This window comes from Rosa rugosa, chromosome 3 (assembly GCF_958449725.1).
Source record: "Rosa rugosa chromosome 3, drRosRugo1.1, whole genome shotgun sequence".
In the NCBI taxonomy this organism is placed as follows: domain Eukaryota; kingdom Viridiplantae; phylum Streptophyta; class Magnoliopsida; order Rosales; family Rosaceae; genus Rosa; species Rosa rugosa.
This window is the reverse complement of record NC_084822.1, coordinates 28,545,953-28,565,282: the sequence shown is the minus strand read 5'-3', so window position 1 is coordinate 28,565,282 and position 19,330 is coordinate 28,545,953. Positions and strand designations below refer to the sequence as shown.

The 19,330-nt window shown below is 39.8% G+C and overlaps 3 long non-coding RNA genes across 10 annotated transcripts; 2 read left to right on the top strand and 1 right to left on the bottom strand.

Moving 5' to 3' along the window:
- Nucleotides 1-249: 249 nt before the first annotated feature.
- LOC133740557 (uncharacterized) lies at nt 250-3,221 on the bottom strand. Of its 4 annotated transcripts, XR_009861298.1 has the most exons (9): nt 2,966-3,221; nt 2,673-2,703; nt 2,381-2,452; nt 2,032-2,121; nt 1,623-1,723; nt 1,087-1,239; nt 860-947; nt 729-763; nt 250-633 (listed from the first exon to the last, which is right to left on the bottom strand). It is a non-coding gene; the product is annotated as an uncharacterized LOC133740557 (long non-coding RNA). The 4 variants fall into 4 exon arrangements; XR_009861297.1 differs by lacking the exon at nt 2,673-2,703 and having other exon boundaries at nt 1,987-2,121; nt 2,966-3,220; XR_009861299.1 differs by lacking the exon at nt 2,673-2,703 and having other exon boundaries at nt 1,987-2,057; nt 2,966-3,220.
- A 7,189-nt stretch (nt 3,222-10,410) lies between these two features.
- On the top strand, nt 10,411-13,635 carry LOC133739135 (uncharacterized). 5 transcript variants are annotated; one of them, XR_009860457.1, is made up of 9 exons: nt 10,411-10,801; nt 10,972-11,250; nt 11,472-11,596; nt 11,895-12,005; nt 12,092-12,161; nt 12,242-12,309; nt 12,491-12,589; nt 12,707-12,782; nt 13,229-13,635. It is a non-coding gene; the product is annotated as an uncharacterized LOC133739135 (long non-coding RNA). The 5 variants fall into 5 exon arrangements; XR_009860455.1 differs by having other exon boundaries at nt 10,411-11,250; XR_009860458.1 differs by having other exon boundaries at nt 10,411-11,250; nt 12,423-12,589.
- Nucleotides 13,636-17,051: 3,416 nt separating this feature from the next.
- On the top strand, nt 17,052-19,108 carry LOC133738247 (uncharacterized). Its single transcript, XR_009860039.1, has 2 exons — nt 17,052-17,231; nt 18,620-19,108. It is a non-coding gene; the product is annotated as an uncharacterized LOC133738247 (long non-coding RNA).
- Nucleotides 19,109-19,330: the final 222 nt, after the last annotated feature.

The window sequence follows — 19,330 nt, the reverse complement described above, 5'->3', positions numbered from 1 at the left end:
AGGGAAAGAGGAAAAGAGGAAAACTCACCTCACGTGCAAGGCGGGTGACGATTCTTTCTTGGCTACTCAATTTGCCAATACAGGATATCCTCTACTTTTGATCGTTTTCGTAATTCGTATTTCTTACATAGTACGTGTATTTATGATGTACGGTACGTACGAGCTGCAACAGCCGAATGGATCCGTATTTTTTGGTAATCCGGAATCAGAGAATAACTAGGAAATGTAAGCCCGCGCGATGCGGCGGGTTTTTTTTCTTGTCAAATTTATAGATTCATTGTTTTTACGGAATATTATATAGTTATATTACAAAAGTGGAAATACCAAGTAGAATCTGGTATTTTAATTTGGTTGCAAAATTGATTTCCTAAGCAAAGCTGTTTTGCTATACAAAATTGGTTAGGTGTCAACAAAAATAGCTACATTTGTAGTTCAAACAAACTGTTCACATGAGGTCCTTCGAGATGATTCGTCTGCAGCTAATGTAGGTTGTGACCGGGTGTTACTGCAAATGATAGTTGCTTGTACAGACAATTATACTGTTGAGCTTCTATGTGTTGCTCAACTCCACTTACTTCTCAGAGACAAAATTAGAATGAGAGATCTTTTTGAACTTGATGCATCCAGATGGGCCTGTATGTAAAACTGGTGAGCATATATAAAATACAGATTTACACTCTGGGAAATGAGGACAGTGTGTAAACAAAAATGAAGAGTACTCAACTGACCTTTGTTTTGAGTGCATGGACTTGCGTGCGCATTCCTGCAGAATCTTTTAGGAGTTAGTGACAATAGTGTTATTAGATTAGAGGCTAACTATTATTAAGCATAGAAACAGAATAGTTTAGCGAGGACTCACCAAGAGAGACATGAATGGAATGATGGAAGGTTTGGAAGTTCAGCTTTTTTTCTCTTTGGTCAATATGCTGAGCTATGTGGTTTTAATCCTACAGATATTAAAGTTCGAGTGAAAAACGAAAAATAGATTTCTGAGCATAAGAAAAGTACAAAAAGGAGCTTGATTATAATTATAGACGAAATGGTAGCATATTAATACTCAGATTAATTGCGGTAGAATTGGTGTACCTTTCCTGTATGCAAGAAAATTTTCTGTGTGCTTTTGATCCTACAGAAGCCAGATAAACTGCATTGTTTTATAGCTTTGGTTTTGCTGGTCTTCTGCGAATGAACAGCTTGTGCAGCCAAAGCATGCTTTTTGTCAATCTTGTGATGCTTTCACTAACCAGTAGAATATGTAGATTAGTCTATTGTTTTTGAGGAAAAATGATTTAGTTTAGTATTCAAAAATATCTATAATTGATATAACTACAAAAGTAATGTTTAATATGCAAGAATGTTATCAGCAAAGCTAAACAGGTACAATCTGTTTTTTTATGTTGTGAAAAACCTCAGGTTATTTTAGACTTGATAAACCTATGTTATATATAAGAATTGATCAGAGTTTCTATAATCTTCCTAAGCTAACATTTTAGATTCGAGAACAAACAAATTTTAGGATCAGTATTATTTTTTATTCTTGTTTATAATAATTTGAAGTCTATTTTTTCTCTTTTCTTTACAATCGAGTTATCATGACTAACAGTTCTAATAAGAGATCTTACATTCTTATTATGACTGAGCTGGTGGTCATTGATAGTGTTGGAAATCATCCTAGGCAGAAAGTGAGGAAGCAAAGACTATTCTTTAGACAATTGTGATTGTCCTGCAAACAAATGAATATAGCAGCAGCATAAATGTTTTTGTTAAACTTAACAGTTATTTATCTACTTATCAACGTAATCACAGATTGAGCAAACAACTGAATTATGCACCTTTTAGGGTTTAGGTTTGAATCTATCATTATAAAGATACTTGCCTAAGAACTAAAATGGTTTACTTGCTTTTACTACTAATTGAATTAATTTTTTGTGAGAAATCGTAAGTAAGCATTGGTAAGAGAATGAGTTCTGAAACTGTTTTACTTACTGAGATAAAACCATGCCTCAGAGTCAGGTAATCATAGTAACTGACCTGAAAAACTGTCTGAAGAAGCAAGCCTGATAGGAAAAGGAGAATACCCCAGGTCATTCATATATAAATTCACATCATCACCTACCATGGCTGGCAAAGAGCACACCGTTATTCATAAATAAAAAATGCAAAACAAAGTCCAGCGTGCAAGTAAGCTAATCACAAATCTATAAGATGTTTACAACTACAACCACAAAACTCATTGGACAATATCTTCTTTCTCTTTGTTTTTCTTTTGAGGCCTTGACTCCTTGAGCTTCTAATACATAAGAACTAACAGACATGTACTATTCTCAGCAACCAAGTAGGTAGTAGTAATTTCATGAAAAAGTGAGAAAATTAAGCTAACCTTCCACATGGGCCTCTACATGTTTGAACTCTCCCGCAACCAATTGCTTATCCAACACAATGAAAGTATGCTCTGCAAAAACGAAGTTCAACTCTTTAATCATACATATAATCATTAATCTAGCTAAACAACCTTTTCACTATTGTCCTGAAAGATCAAACCTTTACTGACCCAACATTGAATTATGAACTTTTGTACCAAAACCAAGATGACCCAGTTCAATAAATGTTATGAAAACACAAATCAATCTGCAAACCCAGAAAAATGAGAGAGAGAGAGAGAGAGAAGTAACTGTTGGGGTCTTGGGTCCAGGTGAGTTGCATCTGGTATTCGCAAATGCAAAGGTAGTAAAACATATTAGCGTCTAGATAGTAATGTACACATATATCTACTCAAATATTTATAGTCATAGGAACATTAATACACACCAGTCTCTTGTTAACGATAAACAGAAACCTCAATGAATTAAACATAATCAATTCAGAGAAAAGGCAGAGTTTGTGGTGGGGGAACAACGAAAACCGAAAACAAAAGACAGTTATCTTCTCTACTACTAACTACATTTGGAGGGGAAAAAAGACTCACTATAGTATAGTAGTCCGTCCGGCTGCTCTTGCTGAGTATAGTAGTCCGTAGTGACGGGAATCTATCACACCCGATCTCTCTGCGGATCGCTCTTCTCTTATCTATCACACTCGTCTCAGTGTTTCTGTCTCTCCCTCTCTCTCTACTGAAACGGAACCTCTTCCAAAACAAACCCAAATCTCGATTATTTCTTCGCTCTCAGAGTCGCTCTCTCTCTCTCCCTCCCTCCCTCGAATCCTCCAGCGTCCTTATCGTAAAACGATGGCAAAATCGTAGTTGAGGCAAGTAGTAAGGGCAAAACCGTCACTCCATTTCAGACCAAGATGAACAGTGAGTACTATTCACGAACAGTCTACAGTGCCAACCTAACTTTAGTATATTGTATAATTTACTCCCAAAAGTATGCGTGTGTATTCGACCAAAAGAAAAAATATGGACAACTTTTAAAGGTGCGCACTCCCCATTTTGTAAACTACACTCCCTTTCAGTTTTATATTTCCTTTCAGTTTTTTAATAATATTTCCCCCCACATCTTTCTACACTTCCCAAAACACCCTCAAGTCAGATTTTATTTTCTTTTTTCTTTTTCGGGTCTTTTCCTCCTCCCTCTCTCTCTCTCTCCTCTCTTTTTTCCAAATCTTTTGTCTCTGCTTCTTCTTCTTCTTCTTCCTCCTCAGTGAAGTTATCAAGAACTCTTTAGTAGTGGCAACTCCTCTCTTCTTCACATTCTTCCCTCTCTTTTTCTCTCCTTCTTCATATTCCGGCAACGCCACCGAAATCGGCGGCGATTGTCGGAAATCACTCTTCACATCCGTATCATCATTTCTGCTCTCTTTCTCTCCAACAGCGGGGTTTGACGCTGATCTTCATTTCGAGGCTACGGCAGAAATGGAGTTCGGGTCGTTCGGTGATGCATCGTCGACATCGAGTCAAGTTGTAGAACCCGACATGCAAGATCGTCGTTCTTCTTCTCTTGTCGTTCTGAGGTAAAAACCCAAGAACCCATCTATTTTGAATTTTAGTTTTAAGAGAAATTGGGTTCTGATTGTTGTTGATAATTTGGTTGCTGGTGATGACGATGCTGGAATCGATTGTGTATGTTTCCTTGTTCGTGGGCGTTGAGGCAGAAGACCCAAACCTCTCTAAGTTGCAAGTATACGTCTGGGTCTGAATATCTGAGAAGTAAAGGAATGCACATCTTTCTACACTTCCCAAAACACCCTCAAGTCAGATTTTATTTTCTTTTTCTTTTTCGGGTCTTTTCCTCCTCCCTCTCTCTCTCTCTCCTCTCTTTTTTCCAAATCTTTTGTCTCTGCTTCTTCTTCTTCTTCTTCTTCTTCTTCTTCTTCTTCTTCTTCTTCCTCCTCAGTGAAGTTATCAAGAACTCTTTAGTAGTGGCAACTCCTCTCTTCTTCACATTCTTCCCTCTCTTTTTCTCTCCTTCTTCATATTCCGGCAACGCCACCGAAATCGGCGGCGATTGTCGGAAATCACTCTTCACATCCGTATCATCATTTCTGCTCTCTTTCTCTCCAACAGCGGGGTTTGACGCTGATCTTCATTTCGAGGCTACGGCAGAAATGGAGTTCGGGTCGTTCGGTGATGCATCGTCGACATCGAGTCAAGTTGTAGAACCCGACATGCAAGATCGTCGTTCTTCTTCTCTTGTCGTTCTGAGGTAAAAACCAAGAACCCATCTATTTTGAATTTTAGTTTTAAGAGAAATTGGGTTCTGATTGTTGTTGATAATTTGGTTGCTGGTGATGACGATGCTGGAATCGATTGTGTATGTTTCCTTGTTCGTGGGCGTTGAGGCAGAAAACCCAAACCTCTCTAAGTTGTAAGTATACGTCTGGGTCTGAATATCTGAGAAGTAACGGAATGCACATATGGGACTATGATAAATATGAAGGCAAGAGCTACGGCGAGGAGGAGGAGGATGATGAAGGTGCTGGAGCTGAAGAGGAGAGAGGAGGTAGAGCGGCGGAGGCGGCAGCGGGGAGTGTTGGGTTGCTGCCGGAGCCAGAATGATGGAGACATATCTTCGTCTTCTTCCATGAGAAATTCTGGGTTCTTGTTCGTTTTGGCTTTGGTTAAGAAAGTTGGGAGTTTTTGGAGCTTTTGTGAGAAAGAAGAGAATAATGGTGTGGTTTTGCTTTTGGTGCTGGTTTTTTTGCTTTGGTTTGGAGAAGAGAGAGAGAGAGAGAGGAGAGAGGGAGGAAGAAAAGACCCGAAAAAGAAAAAATAAAATAAAATCTGACTTGAGGGTATTTTGGGAAGTGCAGAAAGATGTGGGGGGAAATATTATTAAATAACTGAAAGGGAGTGTAGTTTGCAAAAAAGGGAGTGCAAATTTCACTCCCCCTTTTAAAAATCTTAAGTATATTAAAGTACTTTTATGTTTAAAACGGGGCCATTTGTAATTTGTTGTTTTAATCCCTCACTTATTTGACATTTTCTTATTGGCTGGCCTGACCAATAATATAGTATTTTAATCCCTCGTTTATGTGCCGTTTTTGTTTATATATTCATGTCCATAAACAATGAAATTAACTTGTCTCTTTTTATTTTTTGGTCCAAAGATTACTTAATTAAAAGAGGCTAAAGAATGATTCCATTTTCGCTGAATTTCGAAGAGGCTAAAGAATTATTCCATTTTTGGTCCAAAGACTAGCTGAATTCCGATTCCATAATGGGAAGACAGGGAGTACTGGTAGAAGGGCCAGAGACGTGGAGTGGATGTGTTTGGGGGTATTAAAATTTAACATAGATGGTTCTTTTCAAGCTGCTTCAAGGAAGGGAGGTCTTGGGTTTGTAATTCGGGACTCGACTGGTTCCTTTATTGCTGGAGGGGCACGACCTCTTCAAAATCTGCTCTCAGCTGAACATGCCGAGGCCTTAGCATGTCAGCCTTAGCATGTCAGGCTGCAGTGAGCTTTGTTTTAGATCATAACATGATGCCTATGTTGATAGAGACTGATTCAAAGTTGGTGCAACAACAGGTTTCGGTTAACTCCATTTCAAATACTTCTTTGCTGGGAAGAATTTATAACGATATTGGGGAGAGATTGCTCTCTTTTCCAAATGTGAAGATTAGTCATATAGGTAGGGAAGCCAACAAGGTTGCTCACCTACTAGCAGATCATGCCAAGTGTCTGCAGCAAGCGCTGGTTTTTGTTTCTCCACCTAGTTTTTTGCTGGCTGTTGTAGCAACTGATTCTAATGCTTTGTAGTTCTTCTATTTTTTCAATAAAGGGATGACCTCATTTTACTAAAAAAAAAAAAATGATTCCATTTTCGCTATCACTAATCAATTTTCTTGTTTATATAGGAAACATTTTTTTTTTTCGATAAAGAAATAAATTACAAACCAAACCCCCGAGAACAACCGCTCCCAAAAAGATCATATTGGAAGGCAGCGTTGGAGGAGAGGAGCAACTGAGAAACCCAAACAAAATGAGAAAGAGAAGGGAAAGAGTGCCCTAAATTAGCAAAACTGTTAGCCAAAAAGTTGGCCTCACGCCAAACATGGCAGAAGGTTACTGAGGGAAAGTGGTGTGCAAGCTCCTGAATATTTTGAAGGACAAATTTAATTCACCAAGGGATTAAGAGATCCAACTGAGGGCATCAAATTTAATTCGCCAAGGGACCAAGATTTTTTCTCATTGCACGCAGAGGTTGACCATCATAATTGCGAACCAAAAAGCTAGTAGCTGCTCTAATGACAGGCTGGATAGAACCATCAAAGTTAAGCTTCAAGGATGTTAGGTAAGGAAGCCGTCATTTAACAGAGTGATACCATTTATATTTGGGAGGAGGCCAGTGCAATTGGCCTTGAAGTACAGTTGAAAAGCTTTAGCCGCTCCAAGGGAAACTTCAGCAATAGAAGAAATTCAATTTCTGAAGATGAGCTGATTTCGAGCTCTCCAAATAGAGTGAGGAAGCATAAGACATTTAGCAAGATTGTCCATCGCAGGGGGTTGTATTCTGAAAGCATCAAGCCAATTCAGAAAATTAGGAGTATCAACAAGAGGTGCAGTTAGGATTCCAGAATGAGACCAAACATCTTAAGTAAAGGAGTAGTTAATAGAAAGATAATCCTAAGAATCTTCATGCTGGTTACAAAACACACGCGTAAAAGGAATTGTTTGGACCCAAAATGAACATTTTGGCCTGACAAGGCACGTCTTGGAGAAATTGAGCCAATATCAGTGGCTCAAGCTATATATTGTCGACAAGCTCGAAATATATATTTAGAGGCTAAATAAAGCCTACTATGGAAGTATGACAAGTCAACTTTAGCATATTTTCCTACTTCGGCTAGGAAAAAACGAGCTAGACAAGGAAGGAGGGGTGGCAGACTAACCAAATGAAATGGAAATGTGCTGAAACTTTCCAGATCCATTCTAGACAGCCCAAGGATCATTTATTATGAATAGTGCAAGAGCTTTTTTTGAGTGGAAGACCTTCAAACAATCAGCCCAATTTTCTACAGAAGCAAAACTGGAAAACTGGACCTATAAGAGGTCCAGCAGCATTTTCGGCCCAACCACATGGAATAAAAATCTGAAAATTTGTCAGGATGATCTACACTCATAGTGGAACATTTCATATGAAGAAGTCGAAGGCATATAATGAAGTATTGTTGGAGAAATAATTGAAGGAATAAAGGGGCAGAAACTGACCTAAAACCAGCTCAATATTCACATGTTCATGTTTCCTACCCACATGAAGAAAGCTAGATGCTTTTCTCTTTTTCCTTGGATATATTTTTCTTCTACAATCTCTTTAATAGATCATCACCACTTCCATGTTGCTGCACCTTCATGCTTTGCTTTCATTTCATCTTTTCTCTATCTTTTCCATATTTTACAAGTGAACTTAGATCTACTTTCATTATTTTTCTTCCACTCATCATTTCACTCTTCTTTTTCTTCCCTATATAAACACCTTCTCCTCTCATTCTAGGACACCCATTCACATACAACAACAACATCTCTAAGATGATCTAAGTTCTCTCTAGAGCAAACCTCTCTAAGAGCAACTCCTCTCCTTCTCTTTCTCTTAGCGGTGATCACACTCCTAGTCCTAGTCTTCTCAGAAGCCGACTTTCAGTGCCACCAAACCCTCTGTCAACGTACTTCGGTCCTAGTCTCCTCGGGAGCCGACGGTAGTGCCGCGACCACAACGGTTACAGAACCAGCCAAGCAAGGGTAACGCCCTAGCAACCCAGCCAAGCTAAAGTCACGCTTTAGCAAGTTCTCCTCACTTCCCAGTGGTTCTCGCTCTGCTCGATCTACAACATCGAGTATCGATTGTGATTTTCAAGAAGCTCAGCAAAAGTCCTCGCCACGAGGCACAAAGAATCCCACGACGAGGTTGGTGCTCTCCTCGTCCACAATTGCTTGAAAGAAGTCAGGTCAAGGGACACCCCCGACGACCGCACCCGAACGGTGCTGGCACGCCCGCGCAGAAAATAGACTGTTGACCAGCTGCAACAAAATTGGAGCCAAACAGAAATATCCGGAGTGAAAAAATGTAATATGGAATGAGTCTTTAACCTATCACATATAAGAAGCCAACTAAAAAGTTTAACTTTATTAGGAGGCAATTTTAATTTCCACATAGCTGTGAATAACTTTGATATAGAATGAGCTGCAATATGAAAGTATTGAAGTTTTTTTTTTTTTTTGAATAAAGGGCTAGTGCGGCTGTTTTCAAGCCTTGATTAATGAAACTGCCGAATACAAGGGGGGGGGGGGAACATTGAGCCTAAACCCCTGATTACCACTACACCAATAACCTTAACACACAACACTTTTGGCACAACGAAAAAAAAAAATTTGTTGTGTGATGAAGAAGTGAATCAGACAACACGTTTACTAAACTTACGTTGTATAAGGTGGTTAAAATTCTGAAGTTTTTATCTAGGAGGTCATTGCACAACGGTTACAAGAATAATCTGTTGTGTGAATAAAAAAAAAATTTGCGGCAGATTTCCCTCCTAGATGGACTCAAATTTGGCTCCAAATTATATCCTAGATGCCACTAAATTGTACAACAGTTTAGTTATTTGTGTTGTAGGAGTATACTTGCAAATCATCATACAATGGTTTTTAATGTGCCGTTGTGCAAGTAAGTAGCAGAATTTGGAGAAGTCTCCAAAATGACATTCATTCCCCCCCCAAAACAAGCAAATTTGGCTTCAATGGTTTGTCATGCCTGCAACTTCCTACAACATAATGAACTATTTCTGTTGTGTGAATGAGAAATGCCTAGCCTAAGCGCCAAAATTGGCATTTTGATTGCACAAGCGGGAAATTTTCATCTTTTGTTCCCTCAGCTATGTAGCAATTCAGACAACGTAAATGTATCTATACGTTGTCTGAGTAACTAAAAAAAAAAAAAAAAAACAAAGCTATTGCTTAATGCCTTAGACAACTGAGGGCACGTTTAAACAAAGTTGGTGCCGCTGTTTTTCATAACCTCTCGATCTCTTCTCTCAAGACGCCCAACACTCACAGCTCCCCATCTCTCTCGCGAAATCTCTGTCCTCTTCATCGCTTAACTCTCACGTTCTACTCTCTCTCTCTCTCTCTCTCTCTTCAGATCGCTCCTCTCCCTGTCTCACTCTCAGTCTTCTCTCGCTCTCTTCTTCATCCAACTCTCTTCTTTACCCAGAAATCATAGTCTTCATCTCTCTTTCATTCTGAAATCCCAAATAGGGAAACCCCAATCTCAGATTCCCGAAATCAACCAAATCTCTATAGGTCGAACCCTCAATCTGAAACCCAAATTTCATTGACCTAACTCTCGTCTCCACAATTAGCCGGATTTACACCACACAGCCATGGGCTAGGAACTTGATGAAGAACAAGCAGCGCCGCCGGTCATCCTCCGATGGCAAGATTTGGGCGAGTTGCCAGAAAACGAGCTGATTATTGAGGCTCCCGAAAAGGCGAGAACGGGCGGTGGAAGATGGTATGGTTTGTACTAACTTGGCTAGATATAAATATGTGTGAAGAGAGATCTCCTCAAGGGAAATCCGTGTGAGGAGAAATCCCCTCAAGGAGAATCCAGGTGAGGCGAAATACCTTTAAGGTGATGCCGTGTGAGAATTAATTCTCTAAATGCAAATATGTGTAATGAGAGATCTCCTCAAAACGAATATAGGTGAGGAAAAATCTCAAAGCAAATTTGGCTAAAGAGTATTCCCTTCGAAGGAAATCCGAGTAAGGAGTGGAATCCAAGTGAGGGTAGAAATTCCCTGAAGACGAATCTAGACAAGGAGATTCATGATGAAGTAATTTCAAAAAGTAACTTATTCACTTCAAAAAGCAATTTCAATATTAGCTATGAGGACTCCTTACACGGACACGTTTTTATTGAAGTGTCCTAAATACCTTAAGAGGACAAGAAAAAGAAGAAAAAAAAAACAGGGCAACATTAGCCTTTTTTGTTTTGGCCAAACTCAAATTTTGGCCAGAATACTCCTCAGACTCCCTCCCTCCCGCTCCCTCCCGCTCCCTCTTTCCCACACAAATTTGGGCCAAGAGTTAAAGAACTGAGAAGTTTCACACTGACCCCGTCCCCCCCCCCCCCCTCTCTGTCTCTCGTCTGCCATCTCTTCCTCGTCGAAACCAAATCTGGCCCCCTCGAAACCAAATCTGGCCCCCAAGATCAATCCAAACTCTCTTCAAATCGTTTTGGTTCGAGGAAAACCTAGAAACTGAAAACCTCTCTCTCTCAGACACTCAATCTCCCCGACAGTCGATGGCAGCGGCACGATGGGCGGCGTCACTCAATCTCCTTGACGGTGGACGTTGAGTTCTCCTTGTAAGTCATTCTCTCTCTCTCTCTCTCATTCAAAAATTCGATCTGTTCCTCTCTCAGATTCGATCTGGACGGTTGAGAATTGAGATGGTGGTATGGGGCGATGGTTTTGTGGGGGGAGATTTTGGGGAGTTTTCTCACTTTCTGGGTTTTTCTTTTCTGATTTACTCTAGAGTCTGGAGGGAGTTGGTATTGGTCGGAACTAATTATTATTCGTTGTTGCAATTTTAATCTGAGCCTGTCGAAGTTTAAAGACATAAACAGACAAAGCAGTTGAGATTAGAATATGGGTTCTAGCTTCTTGCAAACTGAAACTCAGTTCTAGGCCGAGCTGTGGGAGGGTTATTGTGTTCTTACTGGAAAACCAGGGCTATGTATCCTCCAGGTGGAGTTTATGCTCATCCGGGTATGGTCATGATATGATGTTCTTCCTCCGATGGAGTTTCACAAAGGTCAGTGGTCCTAGCATTGTATTCCTGGTGAATGAGCAAAAAGTTAATTTCCACAGTACTATGATGATTAATTTATGCAGTGGTTAATTTGAGGTGGACTATGAGAGATAGAACAAATTAGAATCAAGAAGATTATAAAACAGCTACTGAAATTCAATAGGTATAATATTGCTTACAGTTTCTTTGGTTCTTATGTTATAATGGCATTTTGTGATCTGCAGGCTCCCCTCATGGTTTTAGATAGCCCGATTAATAAAGCTGGGAAGTTGCGATGTGTGTATATGAAGACCGAGGATGGTAAACTTATTGAGATTAAACCATATGTTCGTATCCCAAGGTGTCATGTGTAAGTCCATCTTATTTCCTTGTCTTACATTGTGCTTTATAAATTGTTTCTGTTCTGATAAAATGTGAGGAGGAATATCATCATCTTTTATCTTATTTCTGATGCTATGTAAATATGTTCTTAGCTCACAATGGTAAAACAAGAAAAGCATGTTGAATGTAAATGCCTGTAATGAGCAGCCAACATTGACCACCATCCATGTGGCGATGCCTTAGTTTAACTGACTTCTAACATGTTCTTTGCTTTTTCTTGAAAACCTGTTTTAGTGGTTTGTTTAATCCTGCCATTCACCTTGCAGTGCAGCTGCTTCGGAAACTGAGTATATCTGCCGTTGGTAAGCCTGAGAAACTTATGCGTATGATCAAGAACCCTGTGACACAATATTTACCTATTAACTCCCGGAAAGTAGGTGAGTATATTGTACTCTGGAAGTATTCATGTCACATCCATTATGAATGTCATGATGTATTTTTGCATTTCTGGACTCTCGTACAGTTCAGAGAAATTAGTTAGCATTCAAAAATATGTTGCTGCTGCTGAAAACAATATGGACCTTGTTTTTGTGGTATGGTTTGTACTAACTTGGCGTTATCTTTATATATAATATGGTAAAAATGAAATTCAATTATAACACTGCATTTTCAGGTTGGTGCAATGGCTTATGGCAAAGTTGAGACAATGGGTTCTTAATTTTTTTTCAGTTTTTATTTTAGGTAAGTGGCGATTATTGCTTGTGAAATACAATGGTAGTTCTTCATTTTATCTGGGTGTATATTGTGCTGGGTTTTTTTTAATTATTGGATTGACTTTTCTGGAACTCAAGCAGGTCTATTTCCCACCTTTTTTGGTTTCTCTATGTTTGGTTCAACTATTGAAGTAAATTCTGGATTGCAGATGATGGTCGCATTCTCCTCGCTTTTCTCTAGTTTGGTTCAACTATTTAGATGTAGCTGTCATTTGCAATTCTGGAACACAGAAAGTTGTTAAGAACTGGTAACCTCTATGTTTCTTTCTCTGGATCAATTTGTTTTTGTTCTGTATAGTATACATGATCATTGATTTGATTGGGAACCAACACAGCCTTAAAAGAATGCTATTTGGCTTTTTTAGGTCCTTATCCCATTCTTGAGCAGCCTTGAAATAATTCAATGCTGAAAATGCTTTCTTGGGGATCCTCTTCAACAAGGTCAGATTTTATGATTCTACTTTTCATATTTTTTTAAAGTCAAGAGTTTCAGTGATAGCTCTATATGATTTTTAAGAAAAGCATTTGCTTGTATGTACATTTATATTACTAGTGGTGACTTTGGCTAATTGTTTTTAAAGTACTCACGCATTTCACTTTTGTTTTATACATAAATTATCACTATATCGATTCGAAGTTTGTAAGTAACATTGGTTGGTATATATTAGCATGTATCAATCAAATCATATTAAGAGTGTAGCAAATGACTAATATACAACTCAGAGATGTATATGACTTCTATTTGGACAACTTGACTTGCAACTTTCAATATTTAAATCATAAGCATAACAATTGGATATATGCACTTTTGGATGGCATGCAGAAGGTTGTGTTATGATGGATAGAAAGGAATTTCAACTTTCTGAAGCTTATTTGTTTGTATATAGATTATGGACTGGCTTTTTTGGCTGATCGAGGTGTCTTTGGTTGGACATTTGGACAAAAATTGCAAACCACTCGCTTCAACTTTAAAGGCTTGACACCATGGCTGCACAGACTAAGTTCCTGGAATAGTGGGAAGACAAGAGTTTGTATCAATATGTTGGCTATTGAAACCAAGTTCTTGCACAAACTCTATATGTGGCATGTTTTACGTAGTTGTATAAGCTTTTGGGAAATGCTTTTAACATTAAGAGATATGTAAAATGGGTTTTATTACTCATTTGAGCATTTGGAATGTGTTTTCTTTCCAATTGATCAATGTTCATTAGGTAAAATGGAGCTATATATGCACAAAATATAGCAAATGAAAATGATTGTACAACAGTTTTATAGTGTGGCAAACCAACGTTGTCTGAATACAAAAATTGGGTCATTCACTCAATGCACTCTTTACATATCACACAATGGTTGTTAAAAAACTATGTCTTCTGATTTTACAATCACACAACGATAAGAACTGAATTATGTTGTCCAAGACCAATTCACACAACAACCATAGTGTACAACTGAAGTGTGATGGTATATCAGACGACGGTGAAATGACAAAAATATTGTCTGACAAGGGTTTCCAACAACACCTTGGAAACAAGTTCTGTTGTATGAAAGATGCACGTCATGCTGCGCGGCAGCTGTGCTTGGCATCTGTCGAGAGATGACACAACGCTGATAACAAAAATATGTCGTGTGTCTTTATATCATACAACGGTGCACCACCCTTGTGCAAAATTTAATCAGACAACGCTCCGATACACAACGGTGAGCCTCCAAATCACACAACGAAAAAAACCCGTCGTCTGTTTCATTTTTTGGTGTAGTGTACAATAAGCATCTAGAGTATGTCTCGAAATAATATCAGGAATCTCTACAAAATATATGTATTCAAACAAGCACCAACTAGCAAAGAGTGCTCTATTGGCTACTCTATTTGCTTTGACATAGCTAGCGGTGATATAACGGAAAGATAACTCGATTACAACGTAGCATAATTACCAATTGCACAGCTTTCCTACTATGTTACCGCCGGAGGATAAATCCAACGATACTTAGTTTCACCCTGCCACTAGGATGCTACGACCATTTGACCAAGCAAGGAACTTGCCACCTACCTAGAGCAGACACGTTACTGCCACTAGGAGGTTGCGACCATTTGCTAATGCAAGGAACTCGCCGCCTTCCTAGAGCAGACAAGGCACTCAAGGTGCATAAACCGAGACCAAGCCCACCTCGTTCTACCATGTAATGGTAGCAACTTATTAACCCATCTACTAACAAGTAAACATGAAAAAAACTAAATACTTTAAAATAGAAAATAAAGCATCTTGGACCTAGAGAGATACCCCAGGCCCTAGAACCACCAGGCCCATAACAGGTCCACAACTAGGCTAGGGCAAAGAGGGCCCAAATTGTGACTTCAGCTCAATACAGCTGCTGCACAGGCAGCACCGCCACCACCTTCTCACCTCCAAGACCATCCCACCGCCGCCGCTTTCAGATCCCGACCGCCGTCAAACCAACTTCGCTGATAGAGAACCAACAGATAGCGATTCCCACCACCCCAACCCCAAAACACGAGTCCCCCATTCCATGAAGATCAATACCAGATCTGGGACACCCACCGTCACCCTCCTCCAACCCACCATCACGATACTGCCCTACTGCAAGATCTGAAACCCCGATCTCCAATGGATTTGCGCCACGATCCAATTGGATCGAACCATAGATCCACAAACTAGATCGAATACGAACCCCTACTACACAACTGGTCTCCACCACCTGCCACGAACACAAATCATGTGTAACCTCCGTCCTCGATTGAAAGCAAGGCAGAAAGACCCATCTCAGCCCCATTCGCCGATCACTAGACCAATCATCTACACCAACATCCTGTCCGGTCGCACTCGACGCATGTCGGCGAGGCCAAAGGCCTGTGCTAATGTCGCGGCACAGCCAGACGAGCAAAGAAAAGAAGAGCGACAAACTGTAGGTTTGGGTAAGCGCGTAGGGCACGTTCTCCTCAAACTTTTCTATCCTCTTGTCTTCAGTTAAGCAGAAAAGTAACTTTTTTTGTTGAAGATTTTTTTTTTTTTGAAAAAGGATATTTGCATTAGATTCAATAGCCATAATGGGCTAGAGTCTACCATGTACTTGAATAGGATACAGACAAAACTCGAACTCTATCAAGCAAATGCAAACTCATTACAAGTTTGTTTTGAGCTTGCTATAACAGCGAGCTTATAGTACAAAGAACTACTCCGTGTCTCCTAAGGCAAAATCATAAACTAGCCTCCCATTAGCCAGACACGCAATTGTGGTACCAACAAAAAGCCACTTCCCAGCAAACAAATAGGAGCAACTCCTCATCCATAAGCTGCTTGACAGCCAATCTGATTCCAGATAATTACCAACTTCAGTAAAAGTCATGATCCGAAACGATTGGTCCTAGACCATAAGTCGACCTGAACGCCCAAGAAGGTCCACATCTCAGGCCAGGCCCACCTTCATCACTAAGTGAGAGATGAGAGTGACAAGACACCTTCCCTACTGGCCCACAAGTCAGAGCCCAACAACCTAGATTTGAGCCCAGGCCCAAAAGCCCAAGCCCAAACATGAGCAAGAATAGCAGCAACCCTAATCAGTTGCTGCCAACCAATCTCCACCGCCACTGCCACCGCCACCAAAGTCTTTGACGGCCGGCCTCTCCAGCGACACATCACCTGCAATCCCTGGTCCCGCTGCCTTCCTTCGGCAAAGTCGGCAATAAATCAACTGGAGTCCTAAAAACGAAAGCCCGATCCTCTGCACTCAAGCCCGATCCTCTGCACTCAAGCCAATCTGCTTCCTCACCAAATCTCGACCTCGACCTACCGGGAAAGATTTCAGCGCCCAAGCAGTCGATGAGCCCAGTTCTCTCCACGAAACCCCACTCGACGAGGAGGCACGCCTGCTGAGTCCGACGGAAATCGTCGCCGCCATCCCTCTGCTCTCTTTGAAGGAGTCGAAGAGCTTTTTTTTATGAGGTTGTGCACTTCTGCTATTGACTTTGAGAGTATTGAAGATTTGTTGCTGATTTAATTGTAAATTTTCCTGTGCTAGTAGGCCCCACACAAACTCATCAAGTTTATCAGAGCTTTGGAATGGTAAAAATACAATTTAACACATCTACACCCAGAAAAGCTTGAACTGAGGGTAAGTTTCAAACACCATTAGGCATTAGCAATAAATTTATCAATAGCTTAAGAGAGATCAAGAAGAGGTTTAAGATAATCAGGAACTAAATTAAAAAGAGGAAAAGGATAACACCAATTAAAAGTCCAAAAATTTATAAAATGACCGTCATCTACTAACCAACACATACATTGCAACAATGAGAAAATTATGCATTTTGGAGTTCTAAAGTGAAGAATTGGAGTAAGGAAGAATGAGGCTTCAATTGATTATTATAGCCAATACTCATGTAATTTGAAATGCATAAGAGCAAGTTCACCCGTTGGGTCATCGGGTCACCTACTATTCACTGCTTTTTAGTGTATATTTTCATTCTCTGGGTCACGAAATACACTGTGCAGGTCACCATGGTGACCCAGGGCACGAAATATACTGTGCTCGTGACCCAGAGGGTGAAATTAACACTAAAAAACAGTAAATAGTGGATGACCTGGTGACCCAACGGGTTAACTTGCTCTAAGATACATGATATTGGGGTAACGTGGAACCCATTTATTCATAAACCACACCCATCCATAAGTAATTTGACACGTGGTTATCTAAGGTCTAATAAGCGAGTTGAATATTGAGACTCATTTGGCCGACTGCAGGCTCCAAGCTAAGGCTCTCTCCACCAAAAGGTGTTGGATCCTGAATCCCTGATTCGCTAGAAAATCCTGAAATCCAGGGCTGCACTGGGTCTCAACCCAGAATCCTTCTCTCTCGTCGGCTCTCTGTTTAAAGGTATGTTTTTGTGTTTCTTAATTTACTTTTGTTCGACAAAAATGGGGTTGATATCAGATAGCAATTGAATGGCAGATGAGAAAGTCTAAGAAACCCAGAAAACTGAAAACTAAAATGGATTGCCCGATGCAATTCCCCTCTAAGAGTTAGACAATGAGCATACTTCACTGCCTTGACTAGTGTGGATTGGATGGAGGTAGAAGCTGTTATGAAAGAACTAGAATAAACAATACCAGTTGAACTTTAAACACTGGGATCTTGTGTTCTTATGAATTTCGGCTCTCCTAATGGTTGATTGTGAAATCTGGGTTCCAATTATTTTTCCTCATTGCTGTTTAGGTCATCTTAAATAAAACATTCTATTGTTGTAAAAAGATTGCAGTGGTGGTTTTAGTTATCTAATCTTTTGTGACGTTCTTAGGTAATTCCTTGTAGTGCTTAAATAGTTTATATACTGCACCATGGATGTGGAATTTCTTGATCGTATCAGTAATTCAGTACCAAAGCATCTTGCCCTGTTTAGATTATAATGTCCGGAGTTTACTGAAAATTATACTGGTGAAAACTCATCCGCCATATAACACTATCCGACATGTAAATTTCACAACAGCTATCTGGATTTGCCTCTAAATTCTGATCCTTCTCCCCTGGCTGACAATCTTGACATATTGAATTTACAAGAGTATGTAGGTAAGTGCAGCCACAACTTGGTTTGAAAAGAAATATCCTCCTTGGAAGCCTAAGACTAAGCCCAGCCTTTTTTGGTCCAAAGTAAAGTCTCCGTGGTAGTTTAAGGGTCTTGCAAGTCAATTTTCCAGTTTTATGAAGAGTATTTACGAGTCTAGTGCTTTTAAGTGTCTATTTAAGTCTTCAGGCGCGTACAATGTCTTTAAGTATTCCAAGGTCTTGTCATTGGCGAGTCTTTAATTGAGTCTTGTGGTATTCTAAGAGTCGAAGGTTTATGTGTTTTAAGCCTATGAATATGACTAAATCAGATTGAAATGAAATAAATGAAAAGTTTTATTGAAAGGCTTGGTGCCTGAGTTAGTGAGTTCTCTTCTCTAGTCTCCCTCGTTCTGTTTTTCCCTTCTACAGCTATAAACCCCCTCTTTCCTCTAAAACGTTTCTTCTTTCTTAATCTCTCGACATTTCCCCATCCACCATATTCTCACCTGCTGTTGCTCTGCCCTGCATCAAACCAGCAAACTACTCAACGAATACCTGAGATCACATCTCTAACTATACATAACAGTAAGGCAAGTCAGAAATCCTTGTCTAGTGGAATCTCTGTTATTGATTGCTTTTCTTGATCAGCTACCTGTGAAGATTGACTAGCTTTACAATATGTGCTTTTGTAACCTATTTATTAATTTGGACTGTTATCGCAGGGATTTTTGTCTGGTGAAATGTGTAGGTATCAAGCCTGGGAAGATGATTCACTACAGAGCGAAGATTTTATACAAAGTACTCCAGATGGCGTAGATGTTACAGGGACAAGGTGGGCAGCGAGACTGGCAAATTTGGAAGAGCGGATGACAAGAGTGGAGGCTAGGGTGGAAAGACTCGAGGCAAGGATGTTATATCTGCAAAAAGGAATGCGTGTTGTTTGCGTGCTGTTTCTGGTCACTCTTGTGTATGCAATATGCAAGTAGATGGTAGGAATGATTTGCTGATCAGTCTGCTGTATACTCTCACTTCTACTAGAATAATGATGAATCTATGAAATGCAGAAGCAAGTAATGGTAGGCTTGGAAATATGGAAAATGTATTTTCTATGGATTCTCTAGTACACTTTTACTTTGGCAAATGCTAGAACCTTATGTTTGGAGTCAGTACAGTTTGAAGAAACCTGAATATAGTTACAATCTTGCTTGGAAGTCTAGTTTATTGCTCTGTATATCCCTCGAGTTTCTTCTTAATTCTCATTCTCATAGACTACTGCCGAGAGTTGGCATCAACTAGAACAAACAGGTGCAAGTTTTCTTATTCGAGCTCAACTAGATTAGAAGATCAGTCAATCTGATTAAGCCAACTTGAGCATTCATCATGGAACGCCGTCCCCAACCCCTTGTGGGACCTGTTTATGGATCTGATACCAT